Raw genomic sequence first — 22653 nt, forward strand, 5'->3', positions numbered from 1 at the left:
GGAGTCTTTCGTCAGATCAGACGACCCGAGTAGGGGTTGAGAAAACACGGGCATCTCAACAATGGCGCCCTGTTAGAGGTGGAAAGGGAGGGGAGGCCCAGAGAGGGGGAAAAACAGGTTTAGACCTGGGTAACCCGAGGAGGGTGCGCCTTCAACCAGGAAGAACTGTGCCTCTTAAGCACTTCAGGCCGCGGTGTAACCAAGGGTAATAGCGCTTCAGCTCACGGCAATGTGAAAACCACCTTCTTCCCTAACCAGATGTATCTACGGAGCCTGACTAGGACTAGACAAAAGCCAAGATTCTTCATTCAGGGTTCCTTCCCAAGAACTTCCTCTGCCCCTGACTACTTAAAGGTCACTGCTCTTACCCCTAGTTTATTGATACGGGGCGGGGGAGAAGAAGCGGTGGGAGAATCACCTTTCCTATTTTGCGATTGGTAGTACTAGGCTCCAAGTCCCGCCTCCCACGCTGCCGCCAACAGGCTCTCAGAGTTGTCACTCGATTCACTGCGGCCGCCCCTCGCCGTGGCCCCGCCCCTCTCTGTGGCTGGGATCTCGCGGGAAGAGCGGCGGGTACGGCTGTGGCTCTGTCTCCAGGCTGCGCGCGGAGCGGGAGGGATCTCCTCACACAGGCGCTTCCTCGCGGAGGGTTTGGAGCTGCGGCAGACGCAGGCCTGGGCCGCCCCTTCTCTGCCGCCTCCTTCTCTTCCTCAGGGTTCCCCGGTCCGCTTGCCCTACGACGCTGCCCAGGTGAGGAAGCCCGGAGCGCGTCTCCTCTGAGGAGCGGTCGGGGAGCCGGGACACGGAGCAATCGGGGCAGGCGGGCTCCTGACGGGGGCGGCTCCGCGGGCAGCGCGGCGCTGCCTGGTGTGCGCGAGGCTTGGCGGGGTTCGGAGTGAGGAGGGCGAGGACGCGGTGGGGTGGGATCCGGGTGCGGACGCCCAAGGGCGGTGTAGCGGGTGCCAGGGCTTCTCCGGGTGAGGAGGCGGTTTACTGGGGGTCTGGGGTCTCTTCCGGCTTGGGGTTCGGATGGGTGGCAGCAGCGGTTCGGGTCCCGGGTCTTTGGGGTTGAAGGAGATTTACCGGGATCCTTCGGTTCCTTGAAGTGGTATAGCGGGGTTCCGGGACAAGGGGTCGTTTTATCACGGTCTCACGCTCTTTTAGGGGCAGAGGATTCAGTTTTAGCAAGGTCCTAGGTCTCTGAAGGGGCAGATGTACGGGGTCTTGGGGGTACTTTGAGCAGGAGTGGGCTTCTTTTTTCACATTCCTGGGATAAAGAAGCAGTGTATTGGGGTTCTGTCTGTTTATCGGGGTCTTCGGGCGGGAGGGCGATGTATCTGCGTCCTGCAGGGGCCGGGACCGCCTTGGTGGACTGCTGGGGGCGGAAGGGTTTACGACGGAGACCAGCGTCTTTATTGGGGTTTCTAGTTTGCCCAGAGGGGAGCGGTAACTTGGCATGGCCCCCAGTTTTTTCGGGGGCGACAGGGCGAGTGAGCGGGTCCCCGGGAGATCTCGAAGGGAGGGCGCGGCTCTGCAGGCGCTGGATCGGCTCGTGGCGGGAAGGGAACTCTGGTGACATCTCGAGTTCGCAGTCTGTGGCTGGTCAGCATCCTGGAACAGATCTCTTTCTAAATGAGATTTACTCAATGCTTAGTTGAAGGATTGATCCGTGTTGTTGCCTAGTTGGAGAAATAGTGCGACTGTTCTGCAGTTTTCTTCTCTCTGCCCCAGGATCCCTGTGGCGGCGTGCTGATTTCTCTCCTCTGGGAACCAGAGTGGCAGACAGCACCTTAAGTGGGCATGTAGACATGTAGGTTCTTAAGGAGGCGAATGTTCTCCGGGTGAGCGTGGAAGCCACTGAGGATAGGGAAGGCTGTGCGGTTTTCCTTTCCTATGTTAGGGTCTGCTTTGCTGATCCTGCATTATTAGGTCTGTCCTGAAGTCCTGCCCGAGTGTTAGGCAGTCAAGTATGCTGGAAAGTGTGCTCTGGCTTCTCTCTGTCGTTTGAAAAGCATTTGTGTAGAGGAATCAGTTCAAGTTCAGCCTCCAAGTAACGCATTGGAATTCGAAGTTCCAAAGCTAGAGCTCTGCAGATCCGTGGTTTGAGACCTGTAAGGATGGCTAACGGAACTCTTTTAAAGAATCCTGCTTAACAGTTTTATTGTATACAGTTAGTCTTGACTCATATGCAGAGTCCTTGGTAACTAGCCCAAACTTAGATGGAATTCAAATAAAATGACCTGTATACATGCATATGCTCTTTTTTTTTTTTCTTTAAATGTTTAAGTCAGAAAGTCTATGTTTTTGCTTGACAGTTCCCCTGGTTAGATAGCTCCTTTATCATAGAGGCCTGTAAATCAAGTCTGATGTGGCTTGATTTGATGGAACCTGTACTTATAGTAATTCTGTAATTTGGGATAAACAGACAAATTTGAGTATATGGCAAGGCAGAAAATTTTGCCTGCTTTAATCTTTTTTTTTTTTTGAGTGACAGTTTTGTTTTAATATTTCTTTTGACCTTAGAACCAGAAACATTAGTGATAATATGTTTAATTCTTGACTTTTATAATCATTTTAAAAAACAAGGGAGCTTCCCTGGTGGTCCAGTGGTTAAGAATCCACCTGCCAATGCAAGGGACATAGGTTCCATCCTGGAAGACCTGCAGCTCAGCCCATGCGCCACGACTGCTGAGTCCACTCTTCTAGAGCCTGTGCCGCGCAACAAGAGAAGCCAGTGCCGTGGGAAGCCCTCGCGCCACAGTGAAGACTAGCCCCTGCGCGCCGTGACTAGAGAAAGCACTGGTACAGCAGTGAAGACCCAGTGCAGCCATAAATAAATAAATTTTAAAATTAAAGAAAAAAACAGGGAATTCTATATAGCAATATATAACTCTGAAAAGTTTAAGTGTTTTGGGGTTTTAGTTTGGCTTTTGTTTTGGTTGTAAATTAAACCAAAATGCCTGTTTGACTTTTATAACTATCAAAACTGATCAGTTGAGCAGATGTTTGATTGGAATCACAGCCAAAAAAACCCTAAGCAGACCTTTGTTTCCCCATTATTTTTGAAAGCCAATGATAAGTGGATATCAGTAACTTTTTAAAAAAGCCGCTTTCATAATTTCTAAGTAAACATGATGATCAGTCAACAAGTATTTGATTATCTACTAGGTGTCACAGCATGGTGTGTACCTCCATGTACAGTGATTACAGCTCTCATAAACCTGTATCAAGAGAGACAACAAATACATAAAATAATTGAGATGCTGATAAGAGAGAAACAAACAGGATAGTTTTGGGGTTCAGCTCACTTAAAAAACATTAACCCCTGATAATATAACTGGTATTAGCATCTTCTGTTATATAAGCATACAACCTGTAAGGATAAACATCAAACTTAAAAGTGTTTGGGGAATTCTTTAGGAGAGAGTTGCAATGACATGGAAAGTAGTTATTAATTATATGTGCTGTGCTGCACTTAGTCACTCAGTCTTGTCCGACTCTTTGGAACACCATGGACCATAGTCCACCAGGCTCCTCTGTCCATGGGGATTCTCCAGGCAAGCATACTGGAGTGGGTTGCCATGCTTTCCTCTAGGGAATCTTCCCAACCCAGGTATCAAACCCAAGTCTCCTAAATTGCAGGTGGATTCTTTACTGGAATTATATGCTTTTATACTATTTGAATTTATTTCAATGAGCAGACATTACTTAGGTGTTAATTAGAGAAGTCTGGAAATAAAAACATTTTGGTCACTGTGCAAATTTGTGAAATGTCGCACAGGCTTTTTGTCAGTGTTGCCACTTCTGTGTGTACTAGTGAAGGAAAAATGTATTACAGTTATCTAAAATTATAGGAATGGGATGGGGAGGGGAACACAACAGAATAAGAAAAAAGACTAAAGCCCAAATAAAATGTGAAAACATGTTAAAGATGTTGGATCTTTAATTGTATGAAGATAAATTAATCTTTGGCCTTTATTTTAAATTTCTTTTCTTTCTAAAAAGACTTCTTAAAAGTCTTTTTTTAGACTCTTGAGAAGAATAAGTTGTATTTTTGTGGTGCCCCCTCCTGCTGTGGTGGGGCAGCAGGTCTTTTATTGTGGCACAGATTTCAGGATCGGATTTTTTTTTGGTCAAACATATGGACATCTAATAGATATGTTTTCTTGTGAGGGATATGAAGCATAAAAATAGTTTCATATATAATTCATTATTACACTGATAAAAAATGATAATACCAGAATGTCTTTTGAATTATCATTCAAAATTCTTAAGTCATAGATGAGACATATTAAGCCAGTTTCTAGAAAGGAAATCATAAGACATGAAATTCTGATCTAACTGTGCTACTAACCATATGATCTTGAATAATTCCTTAGTCTTTCAGGGCCTCAGTTTCCATACATATAAAATGAAAGAAAGAGCAGTCCCTGTCAGTAATCAATATAAACTCTAATGCCAGGGTTTATATTCCATGGTTTTTATATTGCAGATCTACAATATTATATATACAAAAAACGATAGATGCTATAAGAGTTGCTAGTTCTTAGGGTACAACTAGTTCCATGTAATTTTTATTTATCATACCTAATTTTAGGCCTCTCCTTTTTTAAGATATATAGGAACTATTTAATTCAAGAATATACATTCATGAAGGTAAATGACTTTCTTTTGATAATTTAGCTTTATCTGTTAAAGCTAAATTTTATCTATTATTTTTCTTTCTGATCCCTGGTTTTGTAATGGAGTATCTAAATGATAATGTAATGTTCTTATTTAATTCTGTGTATAGAATGAGGTCTCTAGTGGTTGACCCCCTTTACACTACTGCCAAGGTAATTTTTCTAAAATGCAAATATGTTCAGTGCTTTTTTCTTAAAACATACTTCTCCCTTAACTACAGTATTTAGTTCTATGGTTACAAAACCCTTCATCATCTGGCTCGTCTCCTGTATTTCTACCATCATACATCTCAAGCTCCAGCTGTACTAATACCGTCAATTTACTGAAGGAGCCATACTGTTTGCTAGCTCAGAACCTTCTTATATATTCTCCCTCCTACTCAGAATGCCTTTCCTTCTCCTATCTTGCTGACAGTCTACCTATTTTTCAAGATATAACTTAAGTGCTATCTACTTTTTGAGTCTTCTGTGTGCTCTGGTCCTCCCTCTTCCAGCCCCACTGAGTTATTTACTATGTCGTGTTCATTCTTTCCTTTTGTTTATTAGTTTGCTGTAATTATGGATGTGTCTCTCTTCCAGGACTCAAAAGCAGATGTATATTTGTCTTATTGGGGCTTCCCAGGTAGCACAGTGGTAAAGAATCCACCTGCCAATACAGAAGACACAAGAAACGTGGGTTCAATCCCTGGGTCAGAAAGATCCCCTAGAGTAGGAAATGGCAAACTGTTCCAGTATTCTTGCCTGGAAAATTCCATGGACAGAGGAGCCTGGTGGGCTACAGTTCATGGGGTCACAAAGAGTTGGACACGATTGAGCATGCATGCACGCACGAACGCACGCACGCTCATTACTTATTGAATATCTATTGCTTATTTTACACAATTGGCTTTTCCCATTACAGACTTGAACTCTCAGTGCCAAGCTTAGTATCTTCCAAATGTATGAATTAATTGCATATCTCAGTCTTGCCCTAGTTTTCTAAAACATTGGGCTTTCTAAATTATCTTGTTCTCTTGCCCCTATGACTGCAAACTGATATTAGGTCTATAGTACTTAACCTCATCTTTAAGAAGAGAGATTACCAGCACTGTAGGAGTTAGGTGTTAACTGTTAAACTTGCAGAAAAGTCACGCAGAATTTTGAGGCAAACACTAATCACAGTATCTAAAATTGCTGGGAAAGTTGTGAACTGGTTTCAGTATTTCAGATCTTGTACATCAGTGATTTGGTGGATATTTTACCATTTCTGCTTTCTGTACAGGAAATGATTTTGCTGATGTATATGGGTTTTTATATTGGTTTAATAGTTTCTTTATATACATTGGGCTTCCTGGATAGCTCAAATGGTAAACAATCTGCCTGCAATGCTGGAGACCAGGATTCAATCCCTTGAAGGAGGGGATGGCAACCCACTCCAGTATTCTTGTCTGGAGAATCCCATGGACATAGGAGTCTGGCAGGCTGCAGTCCATGGTGTTGCACAGAGTCAGACATGACTGAGTGATTAACACTTTCTCACTTTCACTTTATATACATTACCTTTCATTCTCAAAACAAATCCTAAAAATTTAGTTAATTTTCTCGAGAAGTTAAGAAGCAGGCTATAGCCAGGTCTGTCTAAATCCAGATTCTGTGCCTTTTAGAAATACTACATTGATTCATGTTGATACTTGGCAGAAAACAACAAAACTTTGTAAAGCAATTGTCCTTCAAACTAAAAAAAAAAATACTACATTGCTTTCTGTATATGAATTCTTAGTGTATTTATAACTGTTAATAGATATTTTACTCATTTTATAAATTGAAGAAGTAGATTGTAAGGTTTTTCCATTCAGCTTTTTTGGAAAAGCTGAAGTAGAACATTTGAAATTGATTGGAGTTTAGACACCACTTAATCCAGCTTCTAGAGTTAACATATGAGGGAACGGACATACGCAAAAATAGTTAAATGACTTGCTCAAGATCACGCAGCTTTGTACTTGGTTAAGATTTGTTATTGTTATTAAGCTTGTTATGACCATTGGTGTTGTAAAACAATTATTTGAAAGAAAAGCAAGTGCCTGATTCTCACCCCACTCCTCCCCCACCCCCCAACTCCCAAGGCCAAGGAAAAAAGCCTAGAGTGGCTTTCAGAAAAATGATGAGGATCTCAGAGTCTTAAGGACATGGCTCAGAGAAAATCCTGACTTTGGATCATGACACATGGAGACATCTCATTGCCTCTTCCCTCACATAGTTCCCTAGACTTGGTTTCTTTCCTTCCTCTTTTTTCTTTTCAAAAATATATTCACAGCTTACTGATCTCCCTGATGAAGTTATTAGCAGCAGCCTAATAACCAGTAACTGTTTACTTGCCAACCATGTAACTAATAGGGATACAAAAAAGCATAAAATCTAGTCAGTGCCTTGAAGAGGCTTAGTTTGTTGGGAGTGGGAAGCAGTAAGTATTTAACTGCAATGCAGTATATAAAGATGCAACTCCAGGAGCTCAGAAGAAGGTAAATGTGGACTGGGCTAGTGGTTGTAGAAATTTCTGTGTAGAAAAGATTTGGCTTAAGTTAGTGTTTAGATGAAGAGTTGGAGGGAAAGACTAAGGAAAGGAATATCTGGCTGTGTGTGAGTGTGTATATAATTTTTTTTTTTTAATGTAACCCATGTTCACGTCCCTTCAGCTGCAGTGGCCTCCTTGTTTCAGAAGGCCTGGAACATTCTCTTCCAGATATCTGTATATCTCCCTCCCTTCCTTCCTTCAGGTCTGAATTAAGGTATCACCCCTTTTGTAAAAGTCTGCCTTGTTAAAATTACAGCACCCCTCCCATGCATACCCTTCTATGCCTTTTCCTTGCTTTGTGTCTTTTTTTGTGCTTTTCTGCAGTCCCACATACTTTGTGTTTTTATTGTCTTTCTACTATATATCCCCTAATATTACATAAGATCCATGAGGGCAGGGATTTTCACCCATTTTATTTAGTGCTATATCCCCAGCACCCAGAATATTACCTCTTACAAAGTAGCTGCTCATGTATTTGTTAAATGAATACAACAGTCAAACTTTCAAGCAGTAAGATTGTTTGATCTAACCTCTCTCTTTCTTGCTGGCTGGCATGGAGCAAGAGGAACTTTCTTTTCCATTACAAAAATTTTTTTCCCTAATACTTAAATTGTATACAGTATAGAAATCATGACATAAGAACTTCCACATATGTCATTGTGTAATCACCAAGAACCAAGTATAGAATACTTCTATGACCTTAGCAATTTTTCTTATTCCTCCTAGTCAGTACTTCCCAAAGGTAACCACTATTCTGACTTCAGTCACAATAGATTAGTTTTGCTTTTCTTGACTGAAGCGACTTAGCAGCAGCAGCAGCAAACTTCATATAAATGGAACCAAATCATTTTTTAATTTAGCAGGACTTCATTCTTTTTTGTTGCTGTGTAGCATTCTATTGTATGAGTATATATATATATGTGTGTGTGTGTGTGTATATGTATATATATATAGTTGTTGTTATTGTACTGTTTATAGACATTTGGGCTGTTTTCAGGTTTTAACTTCTAGGAACAAAGCTTCTAAGAACAATTTTGTACCTATCTTTTTGTGGACATAAAGATTCATTTCTTGTCTAAAAAAGTTAACCTCATCTGTGTGTGTGTGTGTGTGTGTGTGTGTGTGTGTTTGTGTTGTGTATAGTGCTGTCGTTAAATAGTCACTAAGCTGTGTCCAGCTCTTTTTTTCCCGCCTAATTTTATAGGTTTCTAGGGACTCATTTTAAATACTTGGAGAAATGCAAAACACAAAATCTAATGCTTCAGCACAAATAGAAGCTTAACTAACATTATGATACACATTCTTCCTCATTCCATGAATATATTGATTCATTTGTATACTGTTTATCCTCCTATCATGAATTTATTTAATAAAAATTTTCCTACTTTGTTAACATTGCTTCAAAACTGAATTTTTAATAGCAGCATAAAATTCTGTTGAATGAATGTGTAATGATTTAACCATCCCCAATTATTGAATATTTTTTTCCTCTTTGGAGAACACTGAAGAAAATCTTTGTGCATAAATGTTTCTCCATACTTGATTATTTTCTTAGGATAAGAATAAAAATGTTTAGTCAAAAGCTAAGACCTTAAAAAAATTAAACATTGCCATATTATTTTCTAGAAAGATTATCCCAGTTTACATACCAGTATCAGTATTACTCTTAAAAACCTTTTCTAGGGAATTCCCTGGCAGTCTAGTGGTTAGGACTCAATGTTTCCACTGTAGAGGGCATGATTTCAGTCCCTGGTCAGGAAACCAAGATCCCTCATGCTGTGTAGTGTGGCCCCCAAAATAAATAAATTAAAAAATTTTTGAATCCAAATTTAATAAGCAAAAATGATCTGACTTTGTATTTCTTTGATTATAATTGAAGAGCATTGCAAAATTTTTTTTAAGTTACCCATTAAATGAAAAGATTTTTAAAAGAAAACCACATGCATTATTTTATAAGGTAAAATATTTTAACTAGAATTAATGTTTTATTGTAGTTGTTTCTGTTAATAGATAAATTAATTTCTTGAATAGTTATTTTAAAAACTTACAAAATTCAAGGACCCAAACAGTTGCCCCAGAGACAACTACTGTTACCACTTTTTTATAGGTACTTCCAAGGTATTGTAAATCAAGTGTGTGTGTGCCAAAACATTAAACAAATTATGGAGAACATTCATTAAAATACTGTCTAGTTCAGATGTGGTATTGTGTACTAAATTGTGTACTAAAAATTAGAAAGGGTCTAAAAATGATTAGTATCTGGCTACTGGCCCAGAAGGAAGAAAAGCAGGGTCTGGCAGCATTTGGCTCTAATTTTCTATAAGACAAGTGGCCTTAGCTCTTTTTATTATTGGATCAATTCTTTGACAATAGCACTTCTGTTTATAGTACTGATTCTGTAGTACTATTCCAAAAAGGAAAGCCAAGTTTTTGAAAATTAGATAGTTGATGCCTGAAAGAAACTCTTCAAAGTACAAAAGCTGTTTTGAGATACTTAGGGGCAAGATACTTTGTCCTTAGGTATTTTAGGATTTCTTTGGCAAGTACCGTTTTAGAAGAATTTTCATGATTTTGTTGCTTAACAGTGAAAGTTTGAGCTTGAATAGTTATAAATGAAATTCATCATTTCCCTGAATTCTTATTTCCTAATTCGAAAACCAATCAGCCATGATACATATTTTAAAATATACTTTTGAAAGATTTCTGTGCTAATAGTTTAAGTACTAATTTGTCTCATACAGTCAAAAATCTTTTTGAGCTTGACTTGGAGGCCGCTGCTAAATAAGTGATTTGAGCAATAAGAATCAGAAGGTTTAATTGGTTGTACAGAACTTTAGAGCTTTAGGGAAAGGATAATTGCTTTGGGGAGAGATTTTTTTTTTTTAAGCCCTTGTTTCTAAAAATAAAATTAGAAATATCTAAAAAAAAAAAAAATGTTTACTGAATACTAACTCTTTGGGGCCCAAGATAAGTTAGGGGTATTATGAGAGTTTCTATTTGCTGGAATTCATGTCTCCTATTTCAGATTAATTATAAGGCTGTAAAGGCTGCTAAAGAATTTGCACCTACTAGTGGTTGGTAATATTTGAGTGGTTTTAAGCAAACCTTCCCTTGTGGCTTAGCTGGTAAAGAATCCGCCTGCAACAGGGGAGACCTGGGTTTGATCCCTGGGTTGGGAAGATCCCCTGAAGAAGGGAAAGGCTACCCAGCCCAGATTCAAAAAGCTCAAAAAGCTTCTGGCCTGGAGAATTCCATGGACTGTATAGTCCATGGGGTCGCAAAGAGTCAGACACAACTGAGTGACTTTCACTTCATTTTAAGAAAACCAGAGGCAGGAAAAGATCTTCTTGATTTAAAAAAATTTAATTTTGAAATAGTTATATATCTGTATATATATTACAGAATATAGAGAATTGCATAGTATAAAGAATTCCTATATACCTTTCACCCAGCTTTCTCCTAATGTTAACATCTTGTGTAACCATGGCAGATTTATTAAAAATAAGGAATTAATCCTGATTTTTAAAAAGAATACAACAAACTTTTTTTAAACCTGTTATAATAGAGTGTTTTAGCTGCTGATACACAGTGTTGGAAAAGAAGTGAATGTTGTGGGCAATAATAATAAACTGATGATCTTAGTGTCATTCCTGAATAAATTATCAGATTATTGAACATATATATTTTGGTATATAATATTTTATATATTTTGGTTTATTTTGGTATATATTTAGAAGACACTAATCACTGGGAGCCAGCTTGGGGTCACAGAGGACGAGTCATGCCACACTAGCCTCACTTGTGGCGCTAGTGGTAGAGAGTCCACCTGCCAATGCAGGAGACATAAGAGACATGGTTTCGATACCTGGGTCGGAAGGATCCCCTGGAGGAGGGCATAGCAACCCAATCCAATATTCTTGCCTGGAGAATCCCATGGACAGTGGAGCCTGGTGGGCTACAGTCCATGCGGTCACAAAGAATCAGACACAACTGAAGTGACTTAGCACCCACGTAAACTGGTAGGTACATCAGGAGATGCTCTGGCCATAATATATTTAGAATTATAGCTACGTTTGTTGGATTTTAAATTTTGTTCAGGGTAGGCTTAAACACCTTATGTAGTTTGCCTCATTTAGCCCTGTTTTACAAATGAGGAAAAGGACCCCAAAAGTTATACAGATAGCATTTGATAGCCTTTTATCATATTTTTGTATGATGGCTCAGATTATCAGCTTCTCATAGCAAAATTCAGGCTTAGACTAAAGAAAGCGGCGAAAACCCCTAGGCCCGCCAGGTATGACTTAGGTCAAATCTCCTATGAATATACAGGGATTAGATCTAGTAAACAGTGTGCCTAAAGAACTATGGATGGAGGTCTGTAATATTGTACAGGAGGGAGCGAACAAAACCATCCCAAAGAAAAAGAAAAACAGGACGGCAAAGTAGTTATCTGAGGAGGCTTTACAAATAAGCTGAAGAAAGAAGAGAAGCAAAAGGCAGAGGAGAAAGGGAAAGGTACATCCAACTAAACTCAGAGATCCAAAGAAGTAGCCAGGAAAGACAAGAAGGCCTTTTGCAATGAATAGTGCATAAAAATAGAGGAAAACAACAGAAGTGGAAAGACTAGGGATCTCTTCAGGAAAATTGGAAGTATCAAGGGAACATTTTGCCCATAGATGGATACAATGAACGAGAGAGACAGTAGAGACTTCATAGATGCAGAAGAGATCAAGAAGAGATGGAAAGAATACATAGAAGAACTGTGCAAAAAAGATCTTAATGAATCAGATAACTACGATGGTGTGGTCTGTCATCCAGAGCCAGACATTCTGGAGTGTGAAGTGTTGTGGGCCTTAGGAAGCACTGCTGCCAATAAAGCTAGTGGATGCAATGGAATTCCAGTAGAGCTATTCAAAACCCTAAAGGATGATGGTATCAGAGTGTTGGCATTCAATATGTCAGCAAATCTAGAAGACCCAGCAGTGGCCATAGGACTGGAAAAGATCAGTCCTCATCCCATTTCCCAAGAAGGGTAGTATTAAAGAACGTTCAAACTGTTGGACAGTTGTGCTCATCTCCCATGCTAGTAAGGTCATGCTTAAAATCTTGCATGCTAGGCTTCAGCATTATGTGAACCAAGAACTTCCAGATTTCCAAGCTGGGTTTAGAAAAGGCAGAAGAACCGAAGATCAGATTGCCAGCATTCGCTGGATCATAAAAAAAGCAAGGGAATTCCAGGAAAAAAATTTTCTTCTGTTTCATCGACTATGCTAAAGCCTTTGGCTATGTGGATTATAATAAACTGTGGAAAGCTCTTACAGAGATAAAAATACCAGACCATCTTACTTGTCTTCTGAGAAACCTGTATGCAGGTCAAGAAGCAGCAGTTAGAACCCTGTGTGGAACAACTGATTGGTTCAGGTACAGCAGGGCTGTCTGCTGTCACCATGTTTATTTAACCTGTATATTGAGCACATCATGAGAAATGCTGGGTTGGATGAGTTACAAGCTATAATAAAGATGGGAAACATCAACAATGTCAGATATGCAGATAGTGCTCTAATGGCAGAAAGCGAAGAGAAACTAAAGAGCCTCCTGATGAGGGTGAAAAAAGGGAGCGAAAAAACTGGCTTAAAACTCAGTATTAAAAAAAACTAAGATCATGGCATCAGGTCTCATCACTTCATGGCAAATAGAAGGGGAAAAGGAGGAAGAAGTGACAGATTCCTCTCTTGGGCTCTAAAATCACTGTGGATGGTGACTGCAGCCATGAAATCAGAAGATGATTGCTTCTTGGCAGGAAAGCTCTGACAAACCTACACAAGTTGTTGAAAAGCAGAGACTTTACTTTGTCAAAAAAGGTCTGTGTAGTCAAGGCTATGGTCTTCCCAGTGGCACGTAGAGTTGTGAGAACTGGACTGTAAAGAAGGCAGAGTGCCAAGGAATTGATGTCTTTGAACTGTGATGCTGGAGAAGACTCTTGAGATCCCTCTGACATCAAGGAGATCAAACCAGTCATGGTAACCAAACACCAAAAATCTATAATAGACAGACAGACAGACACACACACACAAAGAACAGAATCCAGATATAATCCAAAGAATTTATCTTTGTTCATTAGAGTATTCATTATATTGCCAGAAGCCCTGAAAGTGAAAGTGGCTCAGGCTGTCCGACTCTGCAACATCATGGACTATACAGTCCATATTTTCTCCAGGCCAGGATACTGGAATGGGTAGCTGTTCCCTTCTCCAGGGGATCTTCCCAACACAGGGATCGAACCCAGGTCTCCCGCATTGCAGGGAGATTCTGTACCAGCTGAGTCATTCAGTTCAGTTCAGTTCAGTCGCTCAGTCGTGTCTGACTCTGCGACCCCATGAACTGTAGCACGCCAGGCGTCCCTGTCCATCACCAACTCCTGGAGTTTACCCAAACTCATGTCCATTGAGTCGGTGATGCCATCTAACCATCTCATCCTCCTATGTCCCCTTCTCCTCCTGCCTTCAACCTTTCCCAGCATCAGGGTCTTTTCTCTGTCTGTATGAGCTTATCTCTAAGACCTATTATTCGGTGAAAAACAGTGACAAGACAGTGCTATGGTATGCTGACATTACTACAAAAAAAGATGTGTATGTGTCGGTTTAAATAAAATGCGTATTCACACGCTAATAAACATTTATGTTTCTATATGCATAGATTTTTCTGGAGAAGAGTTAGGAGATTGGAAGTCTGAGATCTCAGTAAGACTGATTTGGTTTACTTGTATACACTTTTATCGTTGCTGTTCAGTTGCTGAGTCGTGTCCCACTCTTTGCGACCCCGTGGACTGCAGCACGCCAGGTTTCCCTGTCCTTCACCGTCTCCTGGAGTTTGCTCAAACTCGTGTCCCTTGAGTCGGTGATGCCATCCAACCTTCTTGTCCTCTGTGACCCCCTTCTCCTCCTGCCTTCAGTCTTTCCCACCATCAGGGTCTTTTCCAGTGAGTCAGCTGTTCGCATCAGGTGGCCAGAGTATTGGAGCTTCAACTTTGGCATCAGTCCTTCAGATGAAGATTCGGAATTAATTTCCTTTAGGATTGATTGGTTTGATCTGCCTGTAGTCCAAGGGACTGTCAGAAGTCTTCTCCAACACTACAGTTCAAAAGCATGAATTCTTCGGCACTCAGCCATCTTTATAGTCCAACTCTCACATCCATACTACTGGAAAAACCATAGCTTTTTAATACTGCTGTCTAGATTTGTCATAGCTTTCCTTCCAAGGAGCAAGAGTCTTTTAATTTCATGGCTGCAGTCAGCATCTGCAGTGATTTTGGAGCCCAAGAAAATAGCCTGTCATTGTTTACACTGCTTTCCCGTCTATTTGCTATGAAGTGATGGGACTGGATGCCATGGTCTTTGATTTTTGAATGTTGAGTTTTAATTTAAGCCAACTTTGTCACTCTCCTCTTTTACCTTCATAAAGAAGCTCTTTAGTTCCTCTTCGCTTTCTGCCATAAGAGTGGTGTCATCTGCATATCTGAGGTTATTAATATTTCTCCTGGCAATCTTGATTCCAGCTTGTGCTTCATCCAGTGTGTCATTTTGCATGATGTGCTCTGCATCTAAGTTAAATAAGCAGGGTGACAATATACAGCCTTGATGTACTCCTTTCCCAATTTGGAACCAGTCAGTAGTTCCATGTCCATTTCTGTTGCTTCTTGACCTGCGTACAGGTTTCTCAGGAGGCAGGTCAGGTGGTCTGGTGCTCTTTTTATACTTACTGAATTTTTCTTTTTGGTTAAGCGTGTATTGTAAAAAGTTTTTTTTTAATTTTGAAGTAATTATAGCTTCATAGGAACTTCCAAAATTAGTATAGAGAGGTCCTACATATCTTTTATCCAATTCCCCTCAATGGTAACATTTTAAAGAACTGTAATACAATATCAAAACCAGGAAATTGACATTAGTACCATGTACAGATCTTACTCCTGTTTGACCAGTTTTACATGTTTTCATTTGTGTATATGATTTTTTGCAATTTTATCAAGTGTGCATGCATTTTCAGTTGCTTCAGTTATTCTCATGCTTTGCAACCATGTGGACTGTGGCCCGCCAGGCTCCTCTGTCTGTGGGATTCTCCAGGCAAGAATACTGGAGTGAGTTGCCATGCCCTCCTCCAGGAGATCTTCTCGACTCAGGGATTGAACCCACATCTCCTACACCTCCTGCACTGCAGGTGGATTCTTAACTGCTGAGCCACTGGGGAAGCCCCTTTATCAAGTTTAGCTCTGAATAATCACCATCACAATTGAGATACAGACGCTTACTCCTTGGAAGAAAAGTTATGACCAACCTAGTATTCAAAAGCAGAGACATTACTTTGCTGACTAAGGTCCGTCTAGTCAAGGCTAGACATCTAGCCAAGGTCTGTCTAGCCAAGTCTAGTCATATATGAATTTGAGAGTTGGACTGTGAAGAAGGCTGAGCACTGAAGAATTGATGCATTTGAACTGTGGTGTTGGAGAAGACTCTTAAGAGTCCCTTGGACTGCAAGGAGATCCAACCAGTCCATTCTGAAGGAGATCAGCCCTGGATTTCTTTGGAAGGAATGCTGCTGAAGCTGGAACTTCAGTTCTTTGGCCACCTCATGCGAAGAGTTGACTCATTGACAAAGACTCTGATGCTGGGAGGGATTGAGGGCAGGAGGAGAAGGGGACGACAGAGGATGAGATGGCTGGATGCCATCACTGACTCGATGGACGTGAGTCTTAGTGAACTCTGGGAGTTGGTGATGGACAGGGAGGCCTGGTGTGCTGCGATTCATGGGGTCGCAAAGAGTCGGACACGACTGAGCGACTGAACTGAACTATTCCATCACCAAAAAGATCCACTAACCTCTGCCAACCACTTATCTGTCTCCATTACTGTTTTGTCATTTCCAGATGTTATATGAGTGAAATCATACAGTATGTAATCTTGGAGATTTGCATTTTAAAAATTCAGCATAGTTCCCTTGAAATCCAGCCAAGTTGTTACATGTGGTGTAATCCCTGGTGTTCTGTCTCTCTGTACTCACTTTGTACTTCTCTGGTACTGTATTCTGTTAACTCTAGTTGCCTTTGTCTTTTAGACTTTCAGCTCCATCTAAACTCAGAGTGTGTTGTGCTCTGCCTCAATTCTCCCTTCCTGCACCATGGGTTGGAAACTCTCTCAAGGCCGGAAGGGGAAGGTAGGGCTAATAACAGGGTTTATCTTTAATTGTTTCTCATTTCGGGGATCATTGCCCTACATTGCCTCATAGCCAATGTCTTGAAACTGTTCAGTGTATTTTCTTTTTCTATTTTCAGACTAGAGAGTAAATTTAGTCCTTGTTTCTGTTTTGGTTAGAAGTTGAAGATTTTAGTTTTGTTTTTATTTTTTATTTAATTTTTTTACTGTCAGTACATCTTGACAAGCCAGTGAGGTTAGCCCACTTGAACTGAAAATGTTTAGCACATATGTTATTTACTAGTTGACTTACTGTACATTGTCCTGGATTAAATAAAACAGTAGTGCAAAGATGCAGTCTTTCTAAATAATGACACATTTACAAAAAAGGTCTTGTTGTCGTTGTTCAGTCACTAAATTGTGTCTGACTCTTTATTACCCCATGGACTGCAACACACCAGGTTACCCTGTCCTTCACTGTCTCCCGGTGTTTGCTCAAATTCATGTCCATTGAGTTGATGATGCTATCTAACCATCTCATTCTCTGCTGATACCTTCTCCTTTTGCCTTAAATCCTTCCCAGCATCAGGGTCTTTTCCAGCCAGTCAGCTCTTCTCATCAGGTGGTCAAAATATTGGAGCTTCAGCTTCAGTATCAGTCCTTCCAATGAGTATTCTGGACTGATTTCCTTTAGGATTGACTGGTTTGATCTCCTTGTCATCCAAGGGACTCTCAGGAGTCTTCTCCAACACCACAGTTCAAAAGCATCAATTCTTCAGCGCTCAGCTTTCTTTATGGTCCAACTCTCACATCCGTACATGACTGCTGGAAAACCATAGCTTTGACTATATAGACCTTTGTTGGCAAAATGATGTCTCTGCTTTTTAATACGCTTTCTAGATTTGTCATAGTTTTTCTTCTAAGGTCCTTGGTAGCTCAGCTGGTAAAGAATCCGCCCACAGTGCAAGAGACCCCAGTTTGACACCTGGGTCAAGAAGATGCCCTGGAGGAGGGATAGGCTACCCAGTCCAGTATTCTTGGGCTTCCCTGGTGGCTCAGATGGTAAAGAATCCTTCTGCAATGCAGGAGACATGGGTTCGATCCCTGGGTTGGAAGATTCCCCTGGAGAAGGGAACAGCTACTCACTCCAGTATTCTGGCCTGGAGAATTTCATGGACAGAGGAGCCTGGCAGGCTACAGCCCCTGAGGTTGCAAAGAGTCAGACACGACTGAGTGACTTTGACACTTTCTTCTAAGGAGCAAGTGTCTTAATTTCATGGCTGGAGTCACCATCTGCAGTGATTTTGGAGCCCAGGAAAATAAAATCTGTCACTGTTTCCATTGTTTCTCCATCTATTTGCCATGAAGTGATGGGACCGGATGCCATGATCTTTGTTTTTTGAATATTGAGTTTATATCAGCTTTTTCACTCCTCTCTGACCCTCATCAAGAGACTGTTTAGTTCCTTTTCATTTTCTGTCAGTAGAGTGGTATCTGATGTTGTTCATATTTCTCCTAGCAGTCTTAATTCCAGCTTGTGCTTCATCCAGCTCAGCATTTCGCATGATGTACTCTGCATATAAGTTAAATAGGCAGGGTGACAATATACTGCCTTGACATACTCCTTTCCCAACCTTGAACCAGTCCATTGTTCCATGTCCGGTTGTAACTGTTTCTTCTTGACCTGCATACAGGTTCTCAGGAGACAAGTAAGGTGGTCTGGTATTCCCCTCTGTTTAAGAATTTTCCACAATATGTTGTGATTCACAGAGCCAAAGGCTTTAGCATAATCAATGAAGCAGAAGTAGATGTTTTTCTGGAATTCAGTTGCTTTCTCTATGATCTAACCAGTGTTGGCAATTTGATCTCTGGTTCCTCTGCTTTGCTAAACCCAGCTTGTATTAAATATGTATATGCTTCTCTTAAGAATGGAAATATTATCATTAGTGATAATAGCCAAAATGTACCAAAAAACAGACTAGGAAGAAAAATAAAATAAGAGAAAAAAATTTCGTCATTTAAGGGAAGGAACAGACTTTTTTTTCAAAATTAGTTTTAGAATGTGGAAGTATTTGTGTGAATACTAAGTATATAATATTTAAATAACCACACAACATCTGTGTGCAATTAGAGTATTTACGTTTTGCCTGCTGTAACCTCACTTGCTTTTTGCAGTGTTAATCTTATTATCAGTTTACTGGAATATATTTGTAGAACACAAAAATCAGCTGTATTTCCTGCGTCCAAGACCAGCCACTGTTTACTGTGGGGTTTGTTTTCTTCTATTGTTTTTCCTATGCACTGTTTTTTCATCTGTACCTTTAAACATACAAACAAAAGGTATTATTATGCATGTATAATTTTTAAATTTTGCTCTTTTAGCAATATTCATGAACATTTTTCCGTATGATAAAACATGTTTGAAAGCAAGGTTTTTTGATGTTTGCCCAGTGTTCCGTTGTCTGTAGTAAATAAGCCAATTTCCCTGTTGTTGAATGAGCAATCTCACCAGTGACCAAGGACTGAAAATAAAATGTAACTGTGCCTCCATGAGAGGCATGCAAGTAAAGTGAACGATTATAGCTTCTTTCTTCTCTCTTGGTGCTGTATGCTCTCTGTCTGCTTCTTTCTGCATGCCTATCCCATTCTTTTTTCTGCATTGTAGGTTCCTCTGTATCCTCATATTATCTGTTACCTCATAACTTTGGGTTGTACATGGTTTGACTTGCCATGGCACTAATTCCAACTCTGAATATGTTTCCTGTTACTTCCAAGGTCACTATATTTAACTTAGTCACTCTCTTTGTGTCATTTTCCAAATTATAGTGAGAGAGACTATAGCTCATTTAGTTCAGGTGAACCGAGTGACTTGGCACATAGGGTTCTACTGTCCAGGGGCTGGGTGTGGTGGGTTCTCTAATACATGAGTATGGTCTTCGAGGCAATTATTGGTATATTGGCTGCAATCTTGAGCTGCATATAGAGCTGATTATATGCTTCTTGAGGGTAGATTCAGTACCTTGCACTTAATAAGACCTCTATAAAAAGATTTAGGAGAAGGAAATGGCAACCCCCTCCACTGTTCTTGCCTGGAGAATCCCAGGGACGGGGGAGCCTGGTGGGCTGCCGTTTCTGGGGTTGCACAGGGTTGGACACGACTGAAGCCACTTAGCAGCAGCAGCAAAAATTTAAGGGGGCACTTTTGCTTTGTATCTGGTGGTATAGGAATTTTACATAGTACTTTATTAATGTGGGACTTTAATTAATATGGGACTTTAAATGTGTAAGAAGTCAGTCTTCAAACTTGATTATTAAGTTTGTTTCCTATAGGTATCTGTGGAAGTTGTGACAGGTATATCAGTTACTGCTGTTAGGGCCATATAGTTCTGCTTGCTGTTATGACTCTTGGTGTCTGCGTCAATCAGGGTTCAATCAGAGAAGCAGAACCACTAGGAGATATATTTAGGTACATAGTAGATTAACATGTGTGTGGAGTATATGTCGTAGATATACCAGATTGTGTGCGTGTGTGTGTAGTGCATGATGTATGTATTGTATATGCTTATTTTATAAGTTTTTGTGTCAGAGATGCATGTACTAGGTATCATTTTATGTTGTAGACACCTGTGGCACTTTATATTCCTCTTACTGCATGCTGTAGACTGATTGTGTCTCTCTAAATTTTGTATGTTGGAACCTAATTCCCAGTGTGAGAACATTTGGAGATGGGTGTTTTGGGGGGTAATTAGGTCATGAGGGCAGAACCCTAATGAATGGGATTAGTGTCCTTACAGAAGAGACCCCTGAGAGATCCCTCGGCCTTTTCTGTCATGTGAGGACATGGTAAAAAGATCATCAGTGAACCAGGATGAAGGTCCTCACGAGACATGGAATCTGCTGGTGCCTTAATCTTGATCTTCCCACCCTTCTGAACTGTGAGAAATAAGTATTTGTTATTTAAGCTACCCAGTCTGTGGTAGTTTGTTACAGCAACCTGAACAGACTAAGGCACTGCATTTAACATATGATTTGTATTTTAAGACATATGAAACCATTCATTCCTCTGTTTTAACTTCATTATGACAGGGACTATGAATTATTAATTTAAAAAATCCTTCCGTTTCCTTAGATACATTTAGAATTTGTTAGGCGAATATTCAAAGATTATTTTGTTGGGTTGTTAGAATCCTTTGTATTTAAATCAAAACAAAACAAACAAAAAAAACCCCTTTATTTTCCCTTTGAGAAAACCTAAGGCTTATAATCTATTTTGTAAAGTTTTTTTTTTAAAGGTAAAATGCAAACTTATGTGAACTTTCATTTTGCTTTTATTTCTACTATTAAATTGCATTGAATGTATTTTACTAACGATTTAATGTTCTCAGTCCAAACCACCTTCCTGGGATCAAATCTTTTGTTAAAGAAAAATGTCAAGCCATGGTCAGGTAATAATTATCTTTCTTTTTCTAAACAGAATTAATATCTATGATGCCATAATACTGACATAATATCTATGCTGTAGTCTGGAAAATATGGTATTGGTGTTGAACTATGATTTTAAATGATAAAATTGCATATTCTGTAATTTAATAGTTTAGAAACAAGGTAAATGCAATGCACCATTCTGGAGTGGAGTGCTATACTTAGCCATCTGATTAGTCATGGGATTTTGAAGAATTATAAAATTTAAATTGTACTGAAATGTGTTCTGGAGTTATTCATTAAATTTTTTAAAAGTACTAATTCAGTCAGTATCACATTAGAAGATAATAGGAAGTGCAAGTACTTTAAAATGGTTTCCTTAAAAAGTTTGCTTGCAACTGCTTTCTTAGTAGACTTCTTTGAGAATATTTCAAACATTGCAGCCCAGAAGGAAACTTCATGTATGATTTCAAGATGTTCACAGATTTCCCAAAATCCTTTACTTGAACCCCAAGCTTTTAAGCACTCACATTGTAAGTTTTAGGTATATAACTTGTTTATGAATAAAATCTGCTAAATCAGTCACTGTCTGTGCTTCTCAGGCCTCAATATTACCATAAACAAAACAGAATAGTTTGTTTTCTAGCACTTGTTTCTATTTGACTTTCATCCTTTTCTTGCCTGACTTATATGTTCACTTCAACAAATATTTTGAGACTCTACTGAGAATAGACTACTACTGTGCTAAATAGATGGAGTCCTTGGATGTACATATAGGTTTATGGGGAGATAAGAAAGATATACAAACAATCCTGAACAAAGAACAGAACTTGGCAAGTGCCGAAAGGGCAGAACGTATTTATTGCTTTGAGAGCTCAGGGTGATCAAAGATTGGAAAAGAGAGACCAGAAAAATCTTCATGGAAACAACATTAGTATAGTTATTAGTTGAACTAGCTCTGGTTCTAATCCTACATAAACCAGCTACTAATTAGATGTATTTAAAATAAAGTTGAGAGAGAGATTTTCATTGGCCCATTTCTATATAATCTTGATACTGTGGATAATTTGATATCATTGTTGAAGGAGGGAAATGGTTTCATTTATTTAGCAAATATTTTATGACCACTTTATGCCAGGCATGCTGTAGGCCTTGGAAACACATCAGTGATGATAAAAAAGGATAACATGCTACCATTACTAGCATGTTAAATGATAAGGAACAAAGAGGGAAAATAAAACAGGGAAAGTGGAGTTGAGTATTGGAGTGGTTGCACTTCAAAGTATTGCTAGGAAAATTCACTGCTGAAGGTTACATTTAAATAATGACATGAAGGCAGTCTGTGAATGAGGTATGCAGACAAATATAAAGATGTAGATCCAGGAAAATAGCAAATGCCAAGTCCTTGAGGCTGGAGCATGCCTGAGGTATTTAATTCTGAGGGCCTGTTCACAGTGGAGTAAGGGGGTACATGGAGGATGGAGTCAGAGGGTGGTGGAGGTGGGCAAATGATGGTTAAATCAATCCAGGTCTTATATGTTATTTTAAGGACTTACACTTTTAGTCTGAGTGGTATGTGATATAGAGGGACTTTGGATGAATTTGAACCTAATAGTGATGTGAGTAGATTTTCCTTTTAAAGAACTATTCTGCCTACTATCTTGAGAACAGACTGAAGAAGGACAGGGACAAAAGTAGTAAAACCACTTAGGAGGCTGTTGCAATAATCTAGGTGAGAGATGGTGGCTTAGACCAAAGTGGTAGCAGTGGAGATGGTAAGCAATTGGTATTTTGAAGGTAGAGTCAACAAGAG

At 39.8% G+C, this 22653-nt stretch overlaps 1 protein-coding gene across 2 annotated transcripts in view; it reads left to right on the forward strand.

The window, feature by feature from the left end:
* Positions 1–555: 555 nt before the first annotated feature.
* Positions 556–22653, forward strand: part of GLCE (glucuronic acid epimerase) — a 113855-nt gene continuing 91757 nt past the window's right edge. For both annotated transcript variants that reach the window (XM_069595507.1, XM_069595508.1), the window contains exon 1: positions 556–750. The gene's annotated coding sequence lies outside the window, so the exon portion shown is untranslated. The remainder of the gene's footprint in view (positions 751–22653) is intronic.

Source organism: Ovis canadensis, chromosome 7 (assembly GCF_042477335.2).
Source record: "Ovis canadensis isolate MfBH-ARS-UI-01 breed Bighorn chromosome 7, ARS-UI_OviCan_v2, whole genome shotgun sequence".
In the NCBI taxonomy this organism is placed as follows: Eukaryota; Metazoa; Chordata; class Mammalia; order Artiodactyla; family Bovidae; genus Ovis; species Ovis canadensis.